This window comes from Halichoeres trimaculatus, unplaced genomic scaffold, assembly GCF_033239565.1.
Source record: "Halichoeres trimaculatus isolate MK-OKI-2021-1 unplaced genomic scaffold, fHalTri1.1 fHalTri1_scaffold_7, whole genome shotgun sequence".
NCBI classification, from domain to species: Eukaryota; Metazoa; Chordata; class Actinopteri; order Labriformes; family Labridae; genus Halichoeres; species Halichoeres trimaculatus.
In genome coordinates, this window is record NW_027437185.1 from 5,365,700 (window position 1) to 5,385,189 (window position 19,490).

Below are 19,490 nucleotides of genomic sequence, written 5' to 3' on the forward strand. Positions count from 1 at the left end.
TGAAATGATCAGATTCAATGTGACTTGTGCTGTACAGACTGTCAAAAACAAAGCAGGTATGGGTCACATTAGGGCCCAAAAAAAATCAGATTCAGGTCACTTTGAACTGCAGTGTGAACATAGCCAAAAAAAATAAATGTGACTAAATCTGAAATAGCTGCTAAGATGAACACTGGAGGAAAGATGTGTCAACAAAAGCCTAGAGTCTTGAGAATGTTTCTTCTTCAGCTAAGGATGTTTTCATTCATCCCTGCATATGTTTTGCCCTTCGTTGCTCTCACCAGCCACATGATGGAAAAACCTCGTCATCTCTATCCAAAGCTTGGATATATATATGTATATAAACCACATGAGTCTGTTTGTAGGCCACTTTTGATCTTCCCCTTCCTAGTGAAAAAGAAAATCACTCAGTGGCAAGCGGGGTGGGCCAGGGCCTCAAGCAGAGTGTCAAGTGAGTAGAGCAGAGTGGCGCAGTGGAAGCATGCTGGGCCTGTAACCCAGAGGTCGATGGATCGAAACCATCCTCTGCTATCTGAGTGGGCAGCCTCCACTTTGGCTCCATGTCGTGTCCTTTGAGTCAGACCCCGTCAGTTGTGTTTTGCACATGACAGGCCATATGTTGCTTTAGCTGAATGAACTCTGTGTGCAGCTACTTGCAACCTCCTGCTCAGCCGTGAAACATCTCAAGATACTCTGCGCAACAGTCCCCCTTCACGCAGGAGGGTAGTGTGGCCGAGTGGTCTAAGGCGCTGGATTTAGGCTCCAGTTTCTCCAGTTTCTCAGGAGGAACATCCTGATATCACCTACAGTAAGAGAGAGCGGATTCATTGGACAAGAGCTCATCAAAGCCAAGTCCCTTGATCCCAGAGTCAAGGACACTGGGGTGATAGGCGTACACTGCAGCCATGCCGTTGCTCCCCAGTCAGAGTGTGTCACAAAAGCTCTGGAACCTCGGGAAATGTGCCACAAGCTAGTTGAACACCTTTGAACTTGCAGTGAACTTTTTTCCCCTGGCTCATGCAAGTACAAGTCAAAACGGATGATTTGCCTGGGCAAAATCAATGTTTGACCCCCCGTGTTGACCCAAGGTCCAAGTTCCCGCTCACTGAAGAAACTTCCCAAGACAGCCTGCCCCACACTCCTCCCAGGCCTAGTCTCACACCAAGGTAATGTGGCGGAGTGGTCTAAGAAACTGGAATAAGACTCCAGTCTCTCAGGAGGCATGGGTTCAAATCCCACCACTGCCATGAGGTCTTCTCCTTGAGAGATGACCTGTCCCAAAAATTTGCCCTCTTCAGAAAGTCAGCACTCAAACTGTTTCAGGCTTCTCTCCAGCAGCGCAACCTTTTGGCTCCTCAGTGTCTGGCAGGACAGCAGAGGGAGAGAGAGTCAGGGACAAGGCACACCATGCTAGGGCTGATCAAATTGTGACTGCTGCCACCTTTTTGGGACTTTCTCTGGCCTCTGGAATCGACCCAAGGCAGGGAAAACAGCCGCTCCAGCAGGACGGTTCCCGTTTCCATGGCACATCAACACAACCAGGGGCCAAGTGCGGTGGGGAACGCCAAAAGCCCAGGACCTGTCTCAGAAGCATGACCAAACAGTGCTCTACTGCTTGAGTGGGCAAGATCATTTCAGGAAGCGTCATGACTCAGCACAAAGTCTTTGCTGACTCAAATTTCAAATCACATTTCTTTCTGTCCATCCAGCCCACGACCAGTGTCTCAAATTTCTTCACACCAGGCCTTCTTGTCAGGTAGGGCAGCAAAGCAAAGCAAAGCCAAGTCTCCTGGAGAAAGCGGGCATTGATCCCGCTACCTCTCGCATGCTAAGCGAGCGCTCTACCATTTGAGCTAATTCCCCACAGTGCATGTGCTGTCCAGGCAGTGTGGCAAAATGCCAGTGAGCTTTAAGCTTCCTTGTGTTGTGGTGAAGCAAAAGGAAGAGAAGAGAAGAGAAAAGAAAAAATAAAACCCACGTGGGTTGCTCTGAATTTCCTTGACGAGGTGGCCCTCCACTGAGTGGACTGCCAAAGGATTCCTAACAAGGTCCTAACAGCTCCTAACCAAAGTCCAAACAGGTTCCTAACAGCGGGGCAAAGAGGGGCAAAAGAGCCAATCATCTTCTTCGGTGATGGTAAGGTTTACCAGTCAAAATCTGGAGGTACCGGCATTTTTGAACGAGGCATCTAAACACAGAGGACGTAAGTACTAGAAATGAATAAGTGGACTTATATTATATGTTTGTGTTATGCCTATTTTTTATGTGTATGAGTATGATCATGAATCTTAGCGACGTGACCCAAACCATAGACATAATAAAGAGTAGACGCCGTATCGACCACTGAGACCTACTGGCGATGGGCGAGCAGTCGAGCCGCCATCTTGGTCAGGTCTGCCGCTTCATTCAGTGTAATGTATTTGCCTAGAACAAAGATGTGTCAGCGTATTTAATCCTTCATAATTCCATGAATGCTAACACGTAGAATGACACCAATGTATGACACATGTCATACATGTCCATATGATAGGACGTATGGTTCGGCGAATTTTCGTTGGCTCAACGGTATTACAACAGTGTACTACCGCTCGACAGTGCAAGAAGGTACTCACATTTGCTACTAAAAATATTACAGATGGGGTGGTGATTTGCTTTTGGCCGCTGCCGTATAGCTTGGATGAAAAGGCGACAGCTGAGCCCTCATATAAGTGGAGGATGAGTGACAAAACTGTATTTCACAGAACACACAGCCTTGTCTTTGATTTTAAGTTTGCCATCAACGGTGTAGAACCAAAGATACTCCCAAACAGCTCTCCTCAAAGTATTAGAAGTTGTGGAAACTCTTTGTTTATTGAAGTGGAGAGCGCAGTGGATGTGTCTCCAAGGGTCAAGCTGTGCTTACAGCGCCCTCTGTTGGACTGAACGGTCCACTGCACCAGGCGCACTGATGTACTGCTACACTCAATATTTTATATTCAAATGTTTATTTACACTTCGGTTACCAATATTTATCTCCATATTAGGTCAGTTATTTGAATATAAAGTGACAGCCCATTACCAATACATTGATGCGGACCCTCCCCACAAAGTTCAAGCACCTTCTTTAAAAACTTCATGAATGTTGTTTATCATAACACAGTTCAAATAAGATTAATTCTGTTGGAGAAAAGAACTGAGTTAGGATTACTGGTTAATAACAGACAATTGATATATTATTATATTCTGTATCAACTTGTTTGTTATACCTAATTTTGGTTGCACTTTGCACATGAATTCACTTTAAGTGTATGTTTATGTCACTTTCAAGTGTATCTTTTTATTCCAATAAATTTAGTATTTCTGCTTACAGAAAATTTGTGAAATCAATTCAGTTTTCATGGAGTTATGATTGATTAAATGTGCTGACACATCATTGTGCCTGGTAAATACATTACACTGAATGGGGGACTGATCGAACCAACACGGTGACCGTATTTCTTGCACCCCGCCTGCCAATGAGGCGTCTACTTTTCTTATGTTAATGACCTAAACGTGTAGCTTACATGCAGGAGTAGTCGGCTCCAAACTTTTTTTAACTATTTTTTTATGAACCAGTTGTCGGTCATTTGTAGAAGCTTTTACAGAAGAAGTAAATTAACATTATTTCAGAATAATTATTGGAAATTATTACAGAGAATATCAGCGTTTGCTGTACCTTTTGCTGTAACTGTTACCATTCATTGCAGTTACAATAAAACAGAGAATTGTTAACTACTAGGCTAACAACCATGATTGTTCCTTATCAGTTAGAATGACCAAGACTGGGAAACCAGATTCCTTCTGGGCTGGCGTGATGTCCCTGTACGCTCAGGGTAAATATACATTTTCAACTGGACAGAAGCCTGGATCCAGAAGGTGGAGATAAACACTGACCAGAATAAAAGATTGGCCCCTCACCCCCCTTCCTGGTCAAAGTGTCCGCAAACTGGACATCTTTGGGAAAAGGATCCCCTGCAGATGTGGCGACCATGAGGCAAGTTATCTCATCAAGTTGTAGACCTGGGAAATTATAGAACTATACTAGTAAATTTCTGACATCTCCCCCCCATCTGGTCAAGATGTGCCGTGTGATTATTACACAGAGCACCTCTCTGATTATCATGTGCAGGAGCAGTGCGAACATTGTGGTGTGAAGGTGCTGGGTGCTGTTGGCTTGTCACTGCACCTGGAAAGCACTCATGGGTCAACAGATCCTCCCAACATCAGGGTCACATCCTCTCCCCAAGATGCCTCTGCTACCATCCCTCCCACAGTTCCTGAGATGGTGCCAGCGACCCACAGCAGTCCACCACAGGTTCCCGCCCCTGCTCCTGACCCGCTTCCCATACGACCAGGGCACCCACTCCCTCTGCACTCTCCTGGAGCAAGTCGTGCCTGTCATCTCCCGCGGCAGTTTCAGCGGGTCATTAAACCAGGTGACCTCGAATGGATTGCTCATATCCTATATGATGCAAATGGACATTTGAAACAGGATGTGAAGAAGAACTGGCACCACCCCCCAAGCCCTGTTAGATCTGCTGCACCTCCAGACCCCCACCACTACTTTCGGCAGAGGATGTTCCTGTGGGCTCCAATGCGCATGTGGGGCATCCCTCTGAACTGTACCCAGTGCAGAAGAAAGATGCACCACTCTGGCATATATACCAAGGTCAGAGAGGTTATCGATGTGGACTCCAAATATTATTTGATAGGGGGAGATTACCCAAGATGCAGTTACTGCAAAGCACCTGTCTGTCCTTGGAGTAGTGACATTTTAAATCAGCTTGACCCCTCCAATCGCAACAAATTCCCTGCTGTATTGACAACACATTTGGCACTGGACAGGAAGTGTGTAACACTTCTGCGTCCTAGAACAGCAGGGAATAGTTCAAGTTACTTGCAGCAGGCCTTTCAAGAGGTGCACAGTGAGGAGTGGGCAAGGAGGACGACTGATTATTTGACGGATTGTGAAATCCATAGAAGGTCAGCTGTGTATCAGCCACCCCCTCCCTTCTCTCCCCTACCCCTGGCCCAGTGGTTCAAGACAGTTCATACCAACGATGTTGTGGGTCATCTGGATGAACTCAAAGCAGTCATCACTTCAACATTTGGGAGAATTTTGAAGCTAGACTCCACAAAGAAGGTAAATGTAAACCTGTATAGACTTGATTTGATGTGTGCTTTTAAGGCTGGCTAAATATATGTGTGCTTATGATTTCTGATATGTTCAAATGTAGATCACCAAAAAACTGGCCGGGGGAATTGAAGACACTGCGATGTGGATGACCAATGTCGGGAATGAGTGTGGTCAAATACTCAATTCAGTCCTTACAACTGGTGAGGGGGTGGGGCTGGATGACCTGTGCCAGGGTATCGTCCAGCGATACAAGGCTGCCGGTGAACCACGGCCAGAGGCCATCTACGTGGACAGAGACTGCTGCAGTGACAGAGGTGTGTTATCTTCAAATTGTGTTGTGATGTTTATTTATGAATATGATACATATAGGAAAAGGCTTTGTTAGGGGTTACAATCTCAGGGAACTGATATCATCTCTCCAGCTCTGAAGTGGCTAATTTTAGTTACGATCTTGTGGACTTATACAGGAGTGAGTCCAGTTCTCCATTTGTTCCGGCCATGGACATCTACCGTACGGTTGGATATTTTCCATTTTATGAAGAGAATTACCAACGGCCTCACCACAGAGCACCATCCACTGTATGGCACCTTCTGTCGAGCTGCATTTTTGAGTGGGACAAGCAGGACATTTCTCACCTGAAAGAGGCCAAGCGGTCAGAGCTGAGAAAGAAACATCAGGGCCATGAGCCAACAGATGCTCAGGTGTTGGCAAGCATCAGCTCGAGCGAGCTAACTAAGTACTGCCGCAGGAGAACCCGGGGGGTGGAGGAGACCCGTGCTCTTATCGAAAGTCTGCTTGACTCTATGTGGGGGCTCTCTGACAGCATTGGACTGCACCTCATTAGAATAGAAAAGAATAGAATAGAATAGAAAATACTTTATTTATCCCTGAGGGGAAATTCAGGAGTCACAGCAGCATTCAAGAAAACAAAAGTAAGAAAGTGTATAGAAAGTGCAAAAAGGTCCACAAGAAAATAGATGACGACATCCCGTCCACCACTCGTCCACCACTCTCCAGCCCAGCCAGTCTGCACCTCCACAGGGTCCAGGACTGAGCCTCCCCAGCAGACTGTTCAGTCTCTGTCTCCTGGATCCCGTCTGCCCACAGCAGGTGAAGCTCCTCCAATGTGGCACCGGCGTCCGATGTCAGCTCCGTCAGCCACGTCCGTGAACAGCACGATGCTGCTGGGTTAGCACAGCTAGCTCGTCCATCCCCCACATGTAGGATCTCCAGACAATTACAGGAGAAAAGTAGTAAAAAAATATCGCCGAAGCCACAAAAAGTTTGGTGTCCGTGACCGACAATGAACCAAACAAAGTGATGATCCACTCCAAATACAAAGATTACGAAAAAGAGACAAAAAAATTACAAGAAACAGACAAAGACGAGAGAGCTGCTGCAACAGGCAACTACTTTGGCAGCGCCAAGCAACGGAATGGTATGGTTTGGTATGCTTCAGTTAATCATGACAGCATGTCCCGAGTGTGGGAGATGCAGCAAAAACACCTTGCCTGCATCCAGGATCCTCCCGGAGTTGCTTTATATACCAACATTGGATCTGCACTAGAAAAGGGAGACAAGAAACTTGAAGTCCTAAGATGTGGCAGAGGGTCCTCCTTCCTTGAGAGTTTTCATAAGCACCAGTGTGCTTTCATTCCCGGCAAGTTGAAATGCTATACACAGTAATTTGGTTAATGAATGCTGTACATTATATTGCCATCATTTTATAATCTGTTTTCATAAGTAATATTTGCTTTTGTTTTATCAGGGTGGAGATGCAATGCAGTACACAACCAGATGTACATGCTTGAGGGTGTGTAAAGGTGGAACCTCAATCGGTCATCCCAAGCTTGCAACATGACAGAAACATCACGGACAAAACTCTATGGCATACAGTTGTTGTCCAATGTCAATGACAATACATGACATTTTTTTTGGCCAAGTGGTTAAGGCGATGGACTGCTAACCCATTGTGCTGCACGCGTGGGTTCGAATCCCATCCTCGTCCCGCAGACTTTATGCTGTCAACAGAACAGCTGGGTGCTTGATGCCCGCTGGCTTTCTGGAGCCCATCCGCACCACCTGTGGAAACTTCCACTCGTGCGCCGTTGTAGGAGTACTGTCTTCTGCCAAACAACCGGCCAGCCTCTTCTTTGCAAGTTAACAGGAGCTGAAGCAGGTCACAAATGGGTGCTGCTGTGTTCCTTGAGCACTTCCTGCACTTCCTGAGGGTATATATATATATATATATATATATATATATATATATATATATATATACCCTCAGGAAGTGCAGTCTCTGCTGGGCCTTCTTCAGTAGCTCGGGGGTGTCCACTTTCTGGGTCAGGTCCTTCTCTAAGTGGACTCCCAGAAAGCTGAAGTCCTCTACCCTCTCCACACATTCCCTGTTGATGTGTAGGGGTGGAATGTCTGTTTTCGTCCTCCAAAAGTCGATGATCAGCTCCTTGGTCTTAGCTGTGTTGAGGAGAAGGTTGTTACCATTGCACCACCCAGTCAGCTGCTCCACCTCAGCCCTGTATGCTGACTCGTACCCCCCAGAGATGAGCCCCACTACTGTGGTGTCGTCGGCAAACTTTATGGTGGTGTTACTGGGGCATGCAGAGGTACAGGTGATCCCGTTCTTATCTACAAAGAAATGTGGAAAACAGATTTTAAAAAATGTGTTTGAAAAAATTTAGATCAATTGTAACTCATATGTTTTGTATTTTTGCAACAGTGGAAGAAATATGCTAAAGTAATTCCTTTTTTATTTATTTATTTATTTTTTGAAGTCTTTTCACAAACTCCGTATCAGGTTTTCCAGACTCTCCAGGGAGTCCAAACCCCCACTGTGAGAACCACAGCTCCAGAAAGTGACAGCAACAATCTAAGACAAATTCAGGGTGAAAACTTCCGTCTCCTGTTTGGACATGAGCCTCCCCTCTCAAAGATTTAGAGAAGTTTCTGGAGTTTTGTGCCCGTCTTTAAGCAGCTTCTGTCGCCCGAGCTCCAGACAGAAACAGTTTCTGTTACCATAACGCATTTCTTCTGCCTCTGCACTGCTACGACACTGCCAGAGAGCAGAGCTGTTTGTCTTCCTAATGCGTTTCTATGAGTTATGGCTGTAAAAGCTTTGGGACACTGTGGAGCCCACTGATGTTTTCAGTGCAGCTTTCAACATGGACAGCAGCCAACAGGACGTGGATTGAAGTGGATGGAAATCAGCGCATTTGGCTGCAGGCTGCTTTTTGCAGTTGTAGTCCATCTCTTCTCTCCCTTACATGTGTAATCCTTTAATTCAGGGGGAGTGTTGAGGTTAAAGTGCTGCTCTTTAAACTGGATGATGATGTTTTGTCAGGTTGCTGCACGAGGAAGGGGGTGAGGAGGAAGGAGGTGAAAAGGTGAAAACTGCAGATGCAGAGAGAGGATGATGCCTTTTTCCTTCATCAGCTTCACCTGATTGATTTAAAGAGCGTGTCCCATTTACTGACTTTTTCTGCCTCCCACTTTCCTCCCTTTGGCTGATTTCACAGAAATGCTGGAGAGCAGAGTGTCGGTTTTCCCTGGGACGTTTCCTTTGGACACCCTGACCTGGAAAATCTGCCTGTTACAGCCACTTTGATGCCTCAGCAAACTGGGCAATGAGAATGAAGCCTCAGGGCACATCATCACAAAATTGTGCATCTGTCCGTGCTAAATGAGCTCACCTACAGTAGCTACCAAAGCTGATAAGCGACTTTGCCAAGGGCCATAAAAGTATAAATGTCTCCTCTGGCCAGGAGTGCACAGACCCAAATCTGGGCCTCCTACATGACGTCCACACAGGAAATAATTACTGACCCAACACTTCTGCCTGAGCCACAGGCGAGGCTGTGAGTTGGCTGAATGTGACTGATTGAAAGATCTAGATCAGAATTCTCTCTCTGTGCGGAGATCCTGTGTGACTGAATTAAGGCTCGACACAGAAAACTGAGCTTGAACTTGACTTCCCACAGTTTTTCCACATACGACTCTTTCTTTGTTCAAGTGTGAAAGCTGTTTTAATCACTTCAAATGAATCTGTCTACAGGTCAAAAAAAGAAAGAATAAGTGTACACCACTTTCTTGGTAACCTGTCTGTAAAAACATACTTTTAGTTACCCCAGCAATCCAAAAATCAAAAACTATTAAAAGTGCCTCAAACTTACTTAAGACCCCTGAGGCTGGCTTGCCACTAAATACCACAGACTGTTGAAAATATGGACAAAGTCTCTGCAACATCCCCTGTCTGTTCCTGGAACAGCCACGTGGGATATGACACAGGCTTTGAGCTTCCTTACTAACAGCTATAGGGCTCCCGTTAGTTACATGAGCTGAGCTGTGTCTCTAATTAGACAGTGGGACGATCCTAATATGTTCTTAACCACTTAGTTGGAAAAAAAATTCACCCCCTATACAGTATGTAGTGGCAAACTCTGCCATGAGTTTAAAAGCCACCTGAAAGAGAGGGGCCTTAGCCGTGTCCATTTTTAAAAGTAAGTCCAGTACTCACAGGTCTGTTCCATGATCCATTTATTTTTCACATGGAAGCTCCATTCTTGTTATTCCTTTCTTAGGAACCTCTTTCCACAAAATCCAACACAAAATCCAACATAAAGACCGTTTTCTTTTCCACGATCACAAAACATTTGGCTTGAACTCCCCTCACCCTGAGACAAAAGACTGACCTCCACACCTGAACTGACTGCCCTAATAAACAAAACTCCACCCACAACCAAGCACCTCAAACGGTCTAAATAAAACTATGAATCAACATAAACTACCTACTTAATTGATATACAGCTAATATATTTAAATGAATTTGATACCCAGAATAAATCATATGAACTGTGATTAATTTTTTTTGCAATAAACCATTTAAAATAGCCTCTTCAAATCCGGCCCCTAATTATAAGGCAGGAGGTCTTATAATTAACTCAAATTCTGCACTAGCGATATCAAGCTGTTCTAATGTCAACTAATCATTCATTCCTTAAGCTAACTCATTCTACCTTTCTGTTCAAATTGCAATCCAAATTCCTAACATATGCTTCATGATTCTTCTTTTTCTTCAGCATGCACTAGAAAGTCCTTTGTGGGCGACAAACTCCTTAGACCTTTTGGGCCTCGGTCTCACAGATAAGGCAGAGTTTCTTAACAGGCCTTTCTAGAGTGCTGGATTTCGTCCTTACCAGGACTTGACATAAACTACCTACTTAAGTGATCTACAGCTAATATATTTAAATGAATTTGATACCCAGAATAAATCATATGAACTTAAAACTGTAATTGATTTTCTTTACAATAAACAATTTAAAATGGCTTCTACACAGTATGAACTGATAAATCAGACCCAAGCCGTTTTTGTACCAGGCTGTAAATATGCATTTTGATGCTGTAAAACTCTGTTTTTTGGGGGCCTGGTGTGTACATGGTTTTTCATTTTTTTAAACCAGATGTTGTCCCTTGTTTAATATACTTGTTTAGAGCCATGGACACATTTGGAGGTTGGTTGTGCAAAAACACTAACAACCAATGACAAACAAGAGCTGAATTAGAGAGAATTACTTTGCACATTAGTTGTAATCACTTGTAATCAATTCTGCACTGAATGAATCATGGCCTTGGATGCACCCTCACCACCACATCGATAGAGGCTTCTCAGGGCGGAGATCCCCAATCCTGCGCACCGCAGTTTTCTGAGGAAGCAGAGCCACTGGTGGGCCGTCCTAATCAGGCAGGAGGTGTTATGACTCCAGATGAGGTCCTCGGTCAGGTGTACACCCAAGCACCTGAAGCTGGAGACCACTTCCACAGCAGCTCCTCAGATGTGCCGAGGAACTGAGGGGTGTTTGCTCCTCCTGGAGTCAATAATCATCTCCCTGGTTTCCTTCAGACTCGTCTTTGTTGGTGATGTGTCCTACCACTGCTGTGCCTCCCACAAACTTCACCACATGATAGAAGAGCCCTGGGGGGCAGCCAGTGCAGAGGTTGATGGGAGAGGAGATGCTGTTGTGGATCCTGATAGTCTGCAGTCTGTTGACCAGGAGGTCCAAGACCCAGTTTTCCAATGAGGAACTCAACCCTAATGTTATCAGCTTCTGCGCCAGGGTCAGTGGGATGATACTGCTGAAGCAAAGCTGAAGTCCAGAAGTTAATCAATCAATCTTTGTTTATATAGCGCCAAATCATAACAAATGTTATTTCAAGACACTTTACAAAAACATTTAAAGGTCTAGACCCGTAAATGTTAATAAAATTTTATTAGCAGACCCAACATCAAGACAAGATAAGGAGTCTTATCTTATCTTAATCCACCATGAGTACAGGACAGTTACAATGGCAAGGAAAAACTTCCCTTTAACAGGCAGAAACCTCGGACAGAACCAGACTCATGTTAGACAGACATCTGAGGAGACTGTGTTGGGGTTAGAGAGAGACAGATAGAGGACAGAGAATGGGAGAGAGAAGGGGGGGGATACACACACACACACACACACACACACACACACACACACACAGAAAGGGAGAGAGAGAGAAACAGACGCAGTCTGAAGTTTGGCGCTGTGGCAACAGTTAAGGTGAAACCAGCAGGCCGTTCCCGGCAACAATCCAAAGCCATAGCAGCTGGTGTCGGACAGGAGCACAGCAGCAGGGCATCTACTTCACCGATCCCCAGGAACCTACAAGACAAACTCAGAGCCTCCCAGAGAGGTGTATGGTCTGTAACTATAACAGGACAGTAAGACTAGAAGTTAGACTGACAGAAAAAGAGGGAAACAGGAACCCTGTGTGTCAGTTCCCCCCAGCAGTCTAAACCTATAGCAGCATGACTAAGAGCTGGTTCAGATCTGATCCAGCTCTAACTGTAAGCTTTATCAAAAAGGAAAGTTTTAAGTCTACACTTAAAGGTTGAGACCGTGTCTGCTCCCCGGACCTCAGAAAGAGCAGGTGACTTAAGTTCCTGCTCTTGATGTGGGTGAAGGCTGTAGGGATGTTTCTTCCTGTAAGTGTAAGCTCTTTGGGAATGATGGGGGCAGTCTTCAGGCAGGTAGTAACTGGGAGACCAGTCAGGATTAAGGGACAGATGAGTGCAGCAATGTACAGGGATACTGTGAATTAAAACCTGCTCCAGAGAGCTTTGGACCTCAGACTGGGGGGAGCATTCATTTTTCAGCAGGACAATGACCCTAAGACCACAGCCAAGATATCAATGGAGTGGCTTCAGTACAATTCTGTGAAGGTCCTTGAGTGGCCCAGCTAAAGCCCAGACTTAAATCAAACTCACTGAACATTTCTTGAGAGATATGAAAATGGCTGTGCTCTGACGCTCCTCATCCAACCTGATGGAGCGGAGTGGCTGTAACAGAACAAAATTTGAAAAAAAGGGAATCACTGTGAATACTGAAGCCAGAGCACTGCTTGCACCTGGTGTCCCTGTAGTAGCTTTACATGATTTACAGCTCAAAACTCTCTAACTCCTGTCTGTATAAGGCCCTGTTTAAACAATAACGTTTTATCCAAAAGCGCTAAAATGAAGTTACAACACAATGAAAAAATGTGTGATAACACAGAAACACTGAGGGACTGAAAACGCTGTTGTAGGCATTTCAGACCTGTAGATGGTACAATAACTGTCTTGCCCAGAAGCAGCTTTTGGTAGATCTCCACTGAAGTAGAGTTGAGCCGATCATCTGGTGTATTGGGGAATACTAAGTGCAGAAGTAGAGCAACAGATGCACATTTCGTTGAAAGACAGTCAGCAGATTCAGAATATTGAGCAGCACAAGCACAACATGGTAGACCACGACGATAGAAGCAATGGTACTGTTGGACTGCTGTATGCGCTTGCGTGAAGAGGAGCGGGATGTCAGCGTTTCCACTGAAAACTCCTGGTTACTGTTTACACGGTTCAACGGTGTTGGCAGCGCTTCAGAAAAATTCCACTCTGGAGGCCGTTTTCAACAGTTTGCGTTTTAGGTCGGCTAAGACGCTATTTCTGTGTAAGCGCGAGGCTAAATTGCAACAAAACTTTTGCGTTTCACACTAAAACCGTTGTCGTGTTAATGGCCCCTAAGGCCCCCTGCTTTATGAACACCCTTCCCTCTGATTGGCCAGCTCTGTGGAGCCCTTTCAGGGGAGGAGCTATAGGATTTTATCCCATTTTTGAAGGGAGTCCTCTCAAGATGCAGGATTTTGGGGGTAATGAAGTCCATCAAACATTTTTCCACCAGAGTAGATATTGACCCACTCGGCTGCTAAAGCTTTAAGGTTTATTTGACTTTCTAAATTTGAATAAAGTTCAGATGTCAGAAGATAAACAACAACACACAACAGAGGATAAAAGAGAGGCTGTGAACCAAAGAGAGGGCCTTGTTTTTCTCTTCTAACAAAGCTTATTAGTGTCTTTTTTCAGGTCGTGATTTTTATTTCACTGAATAATTCATGGAACAGTCGCCTGGTGAATCCATGATCAGAACACACCAAATTGTGTTCTTTGTTTTGTGTCTGTGTTGGTATTCATCTGAGTAAATGTTGCGTGATGTTTGTTTCTGTGTTTGAAACAAAATGAAGACTACAAAGAAAAGAGAAGTGAGCTGGAGGAAATCAGGCAGAGGGAAACAAAGAGCAGCGAAATGGAAAAAGACAACAGATGTTAGACACAAGATTAAAGTTTGGAACACAAGCTCATGAAAGCAGCACAGAGATAGAAAGAGGGACAGAAAGAAAGGGATGGTTTGGAGGAAGCAGTGGCATAAAGAGAAAATGTCGTGGCGTGTGCCCAACAGGGACCACGGGGCAGAAATGAATGTCTGTCACGAACATCTCCGTCCTCACACACTGCCTCTAAAACCAGAGACGAGCAGCTGATGGAACCTGCTGCTGAATGCTCCAGAGAGAGGAGAACAGAAGATGTTTAAGTGACAGAGGAAGAGGGAGAGCCGGAGGACAAAAGAGGAGATGAAGAGGCAGGAAGAGGAGGGGAATCAGTTAAAAGTGCAGATGAGGGCGCTCAGTGAGGAAAAGGAGGGCTGAAGAAACATTAAAGCTCTGTTAAGATGTCTCTGAGGTGAGCACAACATCTAATCAGACACCTTTGGTCTCAAATGTTGTCTAATGTTCTTCAGAGCTGCTTTCCTAAAATTCAGTCTATGTAGTTGCACCAAGTGAATCATATCCAATACATGAGTGTTTGAGACCTCTACATCATGTGAGACATCCAAAACAGCTGCTGTCAACCAGTGACCAATATGTGGTTAAATAATATCTTCACCAAGTTCAAGTAAGGGTCTTTTCACACCTGGATCGTTTGGGGCAGTTGTTCCGAAACAGTGCGCAACACCCCCGCAAAGTCTGGTTCATTTGGGCATATGTGAACACAGTAATCGCACTCAGATGCGGGACAATACAAGTAGAAATAGAAATAGAAATAGAAAATACTTTATTTATCCCCAAGGGGAAATTCAGGAGTCACCGCAGCATTTAAGAAAACAAAAGTAAGAAAGAGTATAGAAAGTGCAAAAAGGTCCATAAGAAAATAGATGACGACATCCCGTCCACCACTCGTCCACCACTCTCCAGCCCAGCCAGTCTCCACCTCCACAGGGTCCAGGACTGAGCCTCCCCCGAAGTCTGTTCAGTCTCTGTCTCCTGGATCCTGTCTGCTCACAGCATGCGAAGCTCCTCCAATGTGAGGCCGTTGTCCGATGTCAGCTCCGTCAGCCACGTCCGTGAACAGCACAATGTCGCTGGGCTAGCACGGCTAGCTCGTCCATCCCCCGGGGCTAGATCCCACGTTCCCAACAACGATGGATGGAAGGACAGGTCCACGCTGTCACCTCCCAGCTCACATGCGAGAACCAGCATGTCTTCCTCACCTCCTCCTCCTCACCTTGAGGGAAATCATCAGGCCTTACACCAGTTAGCATTGACATGCTACAGGCTGCTAACAGCTAATTTCACATGTAAACAATGCAGCCATGGTTACATGTAGGATCTCCAGACAAACACAGGAGAAAAGTAGTAAAAATATCCCCGAAGCCACAATTAGTTTGGTGTCAGTGATCGACAATGAACCATACAAAGTGATGATCCACTCCAAATACAAAGATGACGAAAAAGGGACGAAAAAACATTACAAGAAACAGACAAAGAAGAGAGAGCTGCTGCAACAGGCAGCTACTTGGGCAGCGCCTGGGTAGGTAGGGCGAGATCGCCAAAAATATTTGGTCTCAGCTCGCTTCCATTCGAGCCCTGTAGCGGTTCCTGTGCAGTGAGAACACAAAGGCCCCAGCAACCGTCACAACTGACTCATAACTGTGGCTCACACTGTAGTGATGGGGGCAGTAATGAGCCCGGTTGACAACTGCACAGTCAAAACAGTAGAAGAAGAAGGAGTAGAAGAATCAACAACGGCAGAAGAAGAAGTAGAGAAGCCTGAAGAACAGAAAAAAATGAGTCATGCGCTCACGTGGAACAGCAAGGAAATAAAATGCCTCATTGAAATCTGGGCAGAAGAGCACATCTGCCAAATGCTGGACTCTACTCATAAAATCAAACCACACATGTTGATACTCCATGGCGGGTAAGAACATGAACGAATGAACAAAGATAGGGAAACTCCACGCCTTCTGTGTATGATTTCTGACCAATGAGAAAAAAAATTGATTGCACGGGACATTTGTTGACAACTTTAGACCACAAGAGACTTTTGCCTTGTGAACACAAACAAACCAAGTGACAACCACTACAATTGTATCATTTTTGCCCCTGAATCAGAACAAAGCAAACTCACACACAGCAACTACAAAAAAAAAAAACATTAAGCACACCTTTCAATAAAGATAAATACATGCTGAGGAAGATTTAACAAAGCATTGAGAGAAAATCTCTTAGAACTCTGATCAAAATAGACAGAAAGCTGCCAAAAAGTTAGTTAATACACCACTATTCACATACAGCTGAGGTAACGGTAAATATGTGTGCTAACTTTGACTACAGTAAAATCTGTCACAAGAAACTGGCAAACACAAATCTACTAAACATGAGAAGTTGTTTTAATCAGTATTTATATGTTTAATGAGTGGCTCAGTGCTAGATCATCATCTCTATATCAGAAAGTTGGAGGTTAGTTAGAGGGAGAAAATTCAGAGGGAGCTATCAAGAAGCAGCTATCAAGAAAAGTAAGAAAGTGTATAGAAAGTGCAAAAAGGTCCGTAAGAAAATAGATGCTGACAGCTTGTCCATCATTGTCCAGTCAGCCAGTCTCCACCTCCACAGGGTCCAGGACTGAGCTTCTTTAGCAGTCTGTTCAGTCTATGTCTCCTGGATCCTGTCTGCTCACAGCAGGTGAAGCTCTTCTAATGTGGTGTTGGTGTCCAGTTAGCTCCATTACCCATGTCTGTAAATAGCATGATGCTACTCTGCCTTCTGGTATTCCCTCTGTTGCTGGGTTAGCACAGATAGCTCGTCCATCTTATCGGAAATAGATTTTACGTTCCCAATAACGATAGATGGAAGGAAAGTTCGATGTTGTCACTTCTTAGCTCACACCTGAGAACCAGCACGTCATCCTCACCTCCTTCTCCTCAGCTTGTGGAAGACATCAGGCCTTGCACCAGTTAGCATTGACATGCTACGGGCTGCTAACAGCTAATTTCACATGTTAACAATGCAGCCATGGTTACATGTAGGATCTCCAGACAAACACAGGAGAAAAGTAGTAAAAATATCACTGAATACAAAAACAGTTTGGTGTCCATGACCAATAAATGAACCATACAAAGTAATGATCTACTCCACATACAAATGTGATGAAAAAGATATGAAAAAAATTACATGACACGGACAAAGAAGAGAGAGCTGCTGCAACAGACAGCTACAATCAACAGGGCGGCGCCTTGCAACATTCATACTCAATCATCATCATGATTGTGGTTTTTAGAGTCTAAGGATCTTGATTATGGCTATGTAATATTTGCATTGGAAAAAGACGACAGAATCTGGTCACCAGGTTCATCTTTGAGGATTCTTTGTCGAACAACCAAACTACTCCTGCTTTGTGATGTCCCCTGTGAGCGACCTGAGCTTTAACAGAGCCGTGATTTTGGTCTTCTCCCTTTAATGTTTCCAGATGTGTAGTTTTCATCTTTGTGAAGTGTGTAAAATTCAGTTGACATAGCTGTAACTGATGATGGTCAGTCGTACTAACAGGGATAATGAGCATTAAGAGAAAGTTTAAATTCAAAGCGTTAAACACCCTCCAGTTATTTGCTTCCCTTATCAGCCTGCAAGCAGTCCAGAGATTACTAATGGATGTGTGTGTGTGTGTGTGTGTGTGTGTGTGTGTGTGTGTGTGTGTGTGTGTGTGTGTGTGTGTGTGTGGTTGCAGTTCATGGCTTCATTATTTCCCCAAAGGTAGTTAAAAGTTTAGAAACTTTATGAATGTATGTCGATTACTTTTCCTCGTTAGCCTATAGGAGGCTGTTTTTCTCATGATTCATAAATAAGCTGTGTGTGTGTGTGTGTGTGTGTGTGTGTGTGTGTGTGTGTGTGTGTGTGCAGCCTGATCCCCTCACTCATTTAGCTGCGTATTGTTGTAAACATTGTTGTTTGTCTCTTACCTTGTATCATTTAATTCTCTATCATGAAGATCAGAGTTGTTCGTGTTTCCCAGAGAAAAGACAAAATGGTGCAGAGTTTAAAAGAACTGACACAAATAGCTTTTAAAATAAAATAAAAAAAATTATGGGACCATGTATACAAATTTAAAAGGTTTTAAATTAACACATCTGAACCCAGCAGGGTCCATGATGTGAATCTCCTGTTCCACCACATCCCAAAGGTGCTCTATTGGATTGAGATCTGGGGACTATGGAGGACATTTGAGTTCAGGGAACTCATTGTCATGTTTCTTTCTTCTTTGTTCTAATGCTCAGTTTGAACTTCAGCAGCTCGTCTCCATCATGTCTACATTTCTAAAAGAACTGAGTTGCTGCCGTGTGATTGGCTAAATAGGTATTTGTGTTAACAAGCAGTCGGTAGGTGAACTGAATAAAATGGCTGGTGTGAAGTTTTTAGGCTGTAATCAATAAAACCATCTTTGAATTAACATAAGTTTCCACTTCTCTGTGTCTTTAGTTGTTTGGCCTCTAACAAGAAGGATAATTAATTGTGATGGGACGTCATGTGACAAAGGAACCAGAAAGACCAAACATGAAATCAGGTGAAACGGAGAGAGCTGAGAGCAAGATCATTTAACTGATAAAACAGATTAAATTAATTTCATTTGCATTTTACATTCAAATTAAGGAAAAACTGTCCACAAGACTTATTAGAAAATAGAAACAACATACCTATCAGAATAAACTTTAAAACTCTTTAATTATGAGCAGCTGAAAAAAAGTAGTTTTGTCAGACTGTGAAAAAAAAATATGAGGGGCATAAAAAGTTATGGAAGCAAACTTTTTTTTCCCAAAGCATTAAGAGGAAAACAAAAGTTTTTTCCAGAGTTTAAATTATTTTGGTGATTATGGAAGCCAATTAACCTTGAGTGAATTGTTTTTTATTTTCAGAAAAATAAAAGTTTAATGTTTAATTATTTTTAAAAAGTCTGATGATTTGTTTTATTCTTTGAATACGAATATAAAAGTATCAACACTGTCTCCAAAAACACAGCTCTTACCTTGCAGTGTGTTTTTTGATGTGATAAATAAATGGATCATCCAACCAGGTGTGCACACCACTGAAATGGAGACAAGCTTGTTTTTCTTTCACAACTCAGTCAAAGTTTCCACCACTCAAGACTTTAGCAGAAAAATAAATAAGTTGAACATTTGTGAATTTAAGGCCATGAACAATCTGTTTAAGTCTGTTCCAATGAATAAACTACCACCTTAGAGGGGTCATTCTGCTTTCACATATTTTAAATATGGATATAAACTAACATTACTGGATGTATAAACTAAACTTGTGCAGGTTTTCAAACCTCTACATATTCATACGTTGTAGAAATCCATGTATCTGTCTGTAAACTGATCAAAACACTGTTCTTGCAGTGCAACCATCATTCTCCAGGAATTTTCCCTGCCAGTCTTTATAGCTGTCACAGCTATTTGGAGGTTGAGTTGAACTGATATGAGAACACAACAGGAAATAGAAACATTTTGTTCCATCTGTTTCTCACTTGTCGTTATAACGCGTGTTTTGTTGAACATCATTGAAGCTCTTGAGCTCCAGTCTCTGTAAACTGAAGAACCTGAACTGCTGTAATGAATCCAAACATAGAGGCAGAAAACATGCAACACATTTGAATTA

General features: G+C 43.8%; 1 non-coding gene across 1 annotated transcript; it reads left to right on the forward strand.

The window, feature by feature from the left end:
* The first annotated feature begins 459 nt into the window (after positions 1–459).
* On the forward strand, positions 460–531 carry trnat-ugu (transfer RNA threonine (anticodon UGU)). Its single transcript has one exon. It is a non-coding gene; the product is annotated as a tRNA-Thr (tRNA).
* Positions 532–19,490: the final 18,959 nt, after the last annotated feature.